Consider the following 7,751-nt stretch of genomic DNA (forward strand, 5'->3'; position numbering starts at 1 on the left):
GACAAAAAAGAAATTTCAACAAAGCAAAACAAGTATTATTATTTTCACATGGTTAATTCCCCATATTTAAGTCCATATACATCCATTCAAAAAGTATATATTTATATAATAGTACATTTTTATAAGATTAATCCTTCACTTTCTTTCCATGTGAACAACTATTATTATTACAGCATGTGAACAGTCTGCAGTGTTTAGGGTCAATGCAGGAAAGAAAGAATTCAGTAGGTGGCAATGTATCCTCAGTTATCTGACGTCCCATGCTGTTAGCGCAGAGGTCCATAAGCTAATTTTAGCAATTTCAATAAAATAAGCTTTACTCACAGGATGTAAGGCAGCTCAATGCATTTGATTTCTTTTGTTAACATGACTTGACTCTCACAAACACTCCATACTAAAACACATCTTGTTGTGCAGGAGTCATAAAGGCATCAATTTTCAACATCTCACAATATAACAGGAAATTATAACTCCATTGGCAAGTCTACATGTTTACCCATCACCCAATGGACCACTATCAGTCAGGTATTGGCCTCTCCCTGTTACAAACAAATATTCTTTTTATTATTTTGTCTTTATTTAAAGTACAATTAACTTGAGCACTAATACATTTTGCATCATATCTGTTACCAGGTTAAGTCTGAGATAGATCCTCAGTATCCTTAGAGTAATGTCTCTAAAGAGCTTTCATTTCATTACTTTAGTCTAGAGACCTCTCCTTTAAGGTAACATAAGATTATTGTTAATATTAAATCCTGTCTCGCTGATATTGAGATTTCTTTTTGAAAAGACACCTGTCTGTAAAAACACATACAACATTATAAACAGGAGATATTATATGTGTTCATAAAGTAATAAAAGCATGTGCAATAGGGAGCACAGGTAAATAAATATAACCTTTTTAAAATTTTCCTGTGAAATATTAGATTGTAGCTTTAAAATCTTTTGTACCTCATTCCTTCATAGGAAGCAAAGTATTTACAAATATTTTTTTCCAATTTCATTGTGAACAAGAGGCAAAGCCAACAGTGAAATATCCTGTGATCAGAAATTAAACTAAACATAATACGCAACATGCAACATGCAACATTATATTATAATATAATATAATATAATATAATATAATATAAAACATAAACAAGTCAAATATCTTCAAAAATATCATCATCATCAAGAACAATAAAACTATTTAAACGGTTTACTAAATGGTGTGTGGTAAGAGCAACAACCCACTGACAGATGAATAGTGACTGAGTAGTTGTACCCACAAAACAATGCTGTATATAAAAGTTGTTGTTTTGTATCTACACTTGTGATATATTCTAAAGTTTTTGTAGATTTTTTTTATAAAGAATGCAAAATATAGAAATAATGATAAATGTATATTTTAAAAAAACAAAGTAGCTTTAATTTAATAATGCTTAATTGTTTTCAAATATTTTTCCTTAATATATTTAAAAACATGTATTTTTTAAGTAAAATATACATATTTTTCTGTCTTAAATGGAATAAGCCTTTGTATTTGTGGGATGTAAACTGGAGTACGTAAAATTCAGTTTCAGATTACTGTGCATTTGGTGTTCAAAGTTAACATTAAAATATATATATAATTCATTTAACCACTTAAATCGACCTAGCTAACTTTAAGGTGGATGTCTGGTCAAATATATTTTTATGTAACTTCGAATAAAACGAATGAAATTTTGTTGGCATCACCATTGCTTGATGGTCCCTTAACGCCTCCAAAGCAGGTGTTTAATTGTTAGACGGCCCCTGCGAAGGTGGGAGTTTCTCTTGTTTCTTGGCGTTAAAGAAAGATCAGCAGCATCTCTATCACCGCCGGACCTCAGCGATAAGGGAGTTTTATAAGGTGAGTGAGGTAAATATTAAAGCCGTGCGTGCCTGTAGTGATAGAAATGCAAACCGGAAGGCTTTACTGCGCTATTAGTGGCGCAATCGTTTTCATCAAGTTACGGAGCTGAAGGAAGGTGGGTGTGCAGGCTGCTGTGAGTGCTGCAGTAAGCGGGGGAACCGAGAGTCGATAAAAATGTCTGATTACGGAGAGCAATACCTTTTCCTTTATTTATAAATATCTTAAAGTTCACGGTACAGTGTGGTGGTGGTGGTGTTGGTGGTGGTGGTGGTGAGGACGAGCCTGTCTCTGGCAACGTGTCAGACTCCTACACCCAAACCAGGTGCATCATTTCTCCTCTCTGTCACACCTATTGTTCCCGATTGTTCCTCGTGGACTTAGCTGCGTGGCAAACCTTGAGTGAGCATCGTTATGTGTAACTTGGGGAGCCCGTTTTTAATAAAATAAGGAGCCCCTCAGACTTCCATTCATGCTGCCACCCTCTGTCTGTGTAGCCTGATGCTGTTCAATCTGGACTCTGTTGGATTCGCACAGAAAAAAATGATACCGGTCAACTTCTTGTGACTTGTTGATTCGATGCTTATCCTACTACATGTGATGTGGGTTTTAACACAAGGGTTACCCTGTAAAATAAATGTGATTCTTGAGGTACATTGAGCTTTTACAGTAAGTAAAGCTAGCCTTTTCTGACTGTGTTTTTTCTGTTTTCGGAAATTGGGCAGAGTACTAAACTGACATCTGGTAACATTTCCACCCGACTGTGCTGAAAGCAGGTGGCCTTGAAAATGCCAGATTTGCTATGGACTTTTGACATTTTAGTGGAATACAATATGTCAAACCCTAATGAGAGCCTGGGAGGAAAATACATTTAGAATGGTGATATTCAGATTTTAGCCAAGATGTAGAGCGTAATCTTACAGGACTCAATATATGCACATCTCATCACGTTTGATAACACCAGATGAATGATAGTAATGATGGCAATTAGTGTTGTTTATTCCTTAATTAGAGAGGAGGCCTATCCTGTTTCCAGGTTCCCAATTATGCGTGTTCTATAAATAGAGGTATTGCGCTTTCAGAGAGATCTCAGAAATATCAAGAAGGGTCAGAATTAGTGTCACAGGTTGGATTAAACAAAGCCTTGCGGGTGTGAAAAGGTCGTTTTTGAAAATCAAGGACTTCAGAATCACTGCAGATGCTTTAAATGAAGGGGAGAAACTATATGTTTTTACCTCAGTGTTTTAGACAAACAGATAGTAGGTATTTGTGTGATCGAATTCATACCTAGATGACAAGAACATTGACTAAATTTGCAGCTGATCAATTGCTTCAGTATAAAATATGTATATATTTCATAGTTTCTTACCAAAGTGCTGTAAATTAGTTGCAGGGTTTTATCCTGTTTCTTTAAAATTTGATCCATACGAGTGCACAGTAAGTGTCTCACAGGCATTAATATTTCAAAAGGCTCTAAGCTGAGATTGAACAAGGGCTTTTAGTAGTGATACGGATATGGTGCACTTGTGTAGCACTGAGCAGGTGCAAAAGGGATGGACAATATTGAGACGTATGTTAGAGCAAGTCTTAAACCACGTTAAGCCTCGTGTTCATTTTCTCCGCATACTTTGTGTTTGGCTGTTTCTTTGTGTTTGTTTCAGCACCACGTGCAGGAGGACAGCTCCAGCTGGGCAAGTAGATGAGATGAGATTCTTTGCAGTTTTGAGATTAGACAGAAGTGAAAAGCATAGCATAATCTGTGAAGATTAATACCATGCATGCAATAATTTGCACAAGTTTTAAATATTGCAAATGTTAAATGTACCAAAATCAGGTGGAGTAAATAGAAGACAAATTATGTGATACCTCTTGGTGTGCTACACCAAAACCAAACACTGTGTTTTGAAAGACCTGGCTAATGTATTTCACATCTCATGGCCCCTACAGGATTAACTGTATCCTATCACATTATTGTGATGTTATTGTAGGGTCTTTACCTTACAATATAAAGTGCCTTGAGGCAGTTGTTATGTTATGATTTGGTGCTTTATAAATAAAGTTGAATTGAATTGAATATCTATTATTTAACCAGTTAATATAAAGCCATGGTTAAAAAACAAACAAACAACAAAAACAAAGTAGATCCTTATGTATGTCAGGCCATAATAAAAAGAGATGACTGTGCTGACGTGCCACCTTTAATACAGTGATGAATGGGAGTTACATGCATATTTGAGTCAGGGATCAGAGAGAAATAGCTCATGTTGCAGACAGATTGCTACTGTGTAGCACAAAACACGGGTCATCCAGTGAACCATCCCTCTTTCTGTTCTGGTAGTAATGCTGATGATGGTGGTAGTCATGCAGTTTCTCACAGTGAGAAATGCAGTGCAGGTATGGCTTGTGTGCACCAGACATTCATGACTGCACCACATATTTGATGTTTTTCTGCAGGTCATCTCCTCAGCCCCACCACCCCACATACCAGACTGCCAGATGGAAATAAGAATGTCAGAAAACCTTTGCTGTCCTTTTAACAGACCGTTGAACACAAACAGAATATCAGAACAAAGCAAAGGCTGATGATACCACAGTTAGCTGCGAAAACTCCATTTGTATTCCACCTGTCATCTAACCACAGTATTTGTTGGCTCGGGCTTTGTTCTTTTGAAGTCTTTAGTAGAAAGTAGGCGCCCTGCTATTTGAGATTCAAGCTGTGAATTTTTACTGCTGTTCCTCCGAGGTCTATCACAGTGATGCTGATGCATGCAGCGCTGTCACTGATGTATTGTGCACAGACTTTCACAAAGAAGCACCCCGCCATAAACTTACCATACAATGAGGAGTATCAGATATTCACAGTCATACATAAATGTCAGACTGTCTTTTGATACTTCATACTGACAGTGCCTTTTGTGGGCTAGCATTCATATCAGATAAACCTCCTTAGACATTCAGAGAGGTCACATCAGCAAGAAACAGCATCAGATGCTGTAATTTTCAATTTCTAGTTATCAGATGAATCTGTACGTATTAATCAAATATTTCGAAGCAACTATGCTATATATTCATTGCAGTGTTTTTAAATGTGAATATTTTCCTTTTTTGTTATGAACTGCTGGTCACACAGTACAATATGTTATTCTCCGCAGGTATGTTTATTAAAATGATCTGGATATCTGCAACAAATTAAAGTCCATTAAAGTTCTTTATTAATGTTTTCCACAGTAATATGTGCATATATTGCACTCAGCTTTATTTTCAAGCAGCTGTGGTGTTTAAAATAAATAGACTGTACATGTATAGGTTATATAGTGTGTAATGCTGATAATTATATCTGTTTCCGTAAGTCTCTCTTTGATTAAACCATTGCTGATTGTTTGCCTGGCAATTTTTTGTGTGCCAAGTAATTAAATGCTACTTTTTTATGTAAATATGGTTTAGATAGTGACAGAGACGTTTGTCCAGAATAATATTTTCCAACAGACAGGATTTTATGGTTGACGTGGAGGTGAGGTTTATATTGATTGGGGCTCAGGTTTTCTCACAGGCCCAGTTTTAGGATCATCTACAGGAGAATTTGCAGTGTAAGAAGCTGTGGGTGGAATCGTCCACATCCTGTGTGGTGTGCAGAGAAAATGCAGCTCAGAGAGGTTCTGTGGTTACTGAATAGGTCAGGTACAGTGTAATCAAGCATTCATATCTTAGAGCCAAGAATCACAGATGCTACATTGGTCCTAATAAGGACTGGCCCAGTCCACATAGCAACAGCAAGGCAGACACACAACCACAATCTCTCGGGGCCTTCTGAGCATGTGCAGCCAGACAGGAAGCAGGTGTTAGGTTTGTTGAGGATAGCCTGTGTGTGCAGTCATCGCTCCAGTCATGCAAAGGCTCATTCAGCCTTCGGAAGGAGGCTGGGTGGGGAGGGGACGGTGCGTTAACTGTGAACTCTGAGCAGACACACCTCAGTGATCTGTGTTTGTGTGTCTGATGTGATAACGAGCAAGTTGTGAAAAGAATAAAGCCCCCTCCCTTTCCCTCCACTGAGCAGGTGGTGAGCAGATTGCATTAAAACCTCCGCCCCAATCCTCCTCAGCCTCAGGCTGAGTCTGACAAGGGCTGCCCATCCACACATCCTCCGCCCAAAACCCTTCACAGCAGAGGATGTAGCTCCTGCAGAGTTAGGAATAAGATGCATTCACACATGACATCCCTGTCACAACAGCAACAGTCTACCAATCAGATGCACCACATAATAATGGAAATGTCCCCAACTCACTAGCTCAGTGTGAAGTTAATGAAGAATGTCTTGCATGTCTTGCACTGAGATGGACAATCAGAATGTGTTTAATTTTCGATTGTTCAGGCTAGGGCTGCCACGATTAGTCGACTAGTCACGATTACGTCGACTATCAAAATCGTCGACGACTGATTTAATAGTCGACGCGTCATTTGAAGCTTTGTAAGATCCCAAAAGCAGGAATAAGTAGCAGGATTTAAGAGTGTAATAACGGACTGAAACAGAAGATGGCAGCACTGCATGTACAAGGATGCCAGCTGCCGTTAAACCCCGAAGAAGAAGAAACTGTGTCCCAGAATTCATAGCGCGGCCCAGCGCAGTTGTCAACAATGGCGGCAGCTAGTTAGTTTTAATATTACTCTTATTATTCTTTCTGGGTCACAAAATAAACGTTTAACATATTTTCAGGCGAGAATGTAGCTGTGTAAACCTCAAATATCTGCTCAGTTTATCAAGACACCACATATTTTCAAAAGCGCTCCGACGTTTTCGGAGGCGTCTGTTACCCACTAGCTCAATAGCTAGCCGGGGGCCATGAGAGCACCGGACTCCCGGCAGATCGTTTTCAAACCCACCGCCCTACTCAGGTTAAACATATACAAGTCACTTAGATAACTTAAAAATGTTATTGTTTGGCTTTTTTCAGTATTTTATTTGTTCCTGAGTAAATCGGCTGAGTTTATTAAACTCCACCGAAACAATCTGCACATTTAATTAGAATTCAATTAACTATCATCTTGTCTTTATTTTTAGTTAGCACAGACCTTAAACACTTAAAGCTGTAAGCTAATGATAGTTATATAAGAGCAGATGCTGCTGGTGCAATAAGCTGTACTTTTACGTTCAATGGATGATGATCTGATTAGTCGACTAATCGCAAAAATAATCGGTGACTAGTCGACTATCAAAATAATCGTTTGTGGCAGCCCTAGTTCAGGCAGAACTTGCCATCTATAAATGTAGCCGATAAGCCGAAGAGCTCACATTATTATGCTCCTGATTTTGTAAATGCACTTTCATCCCTGGACTTTGCTTTGATAAGAAATTATTAAGCTATTATTGATCTTCTGTTGGATTATTTGAGGGCTTAACCATGTCCTGCAGGAAAAGTACCACAGCTGCTTTTGAGTGTGTTGGTGGAAAACTACTGGGGGGAAATCTACAGGGGGCATTCAGTTTTAACCCCTGTCTACTACAGGGGGTTAGACAGAATAATATAAACTGACTCAAGGTGTAAAGTCACACAATTACAAATGCTGCAATGATTGTCAAATGCCAGTGTGAGGTGGAAAAAATACATGTATGTTACTGGGAATTATGCAGGTAATAGACGAAAATATAACTGTACAGGCTAAAACCTGAAATTATGAACATAATTACTGCCGTGCTCCATTTGTTTTTGCTTTTTGTTAATTGTTGCACTGTTGAAATTTTTATTTCTTGTTCATTTTCAGCCAACAGCTAAAGCAGGCATTGACATGATGCAGAAATTGTAGTTCAGTTAATGACTGCAAGGTCAGTCTTCAAGGCTACTGGTTAACCCTAAACCAAAAGATTCCCACCATCACACTTCAAACT

This window comes from Rhamphochromis sp. 'chilingali', assembly GCF_963969265.1.
Source record: "Rhamphochromis sp. 'chilingali' genome assembly, chromosome: 21".
NCBI lineage: Eukaryota > Metazoa > Chordata > Actinopteri > Cichliformes > Cichlidae > Rhamphochromis > Rhamphochromis sp. 'chilingali'.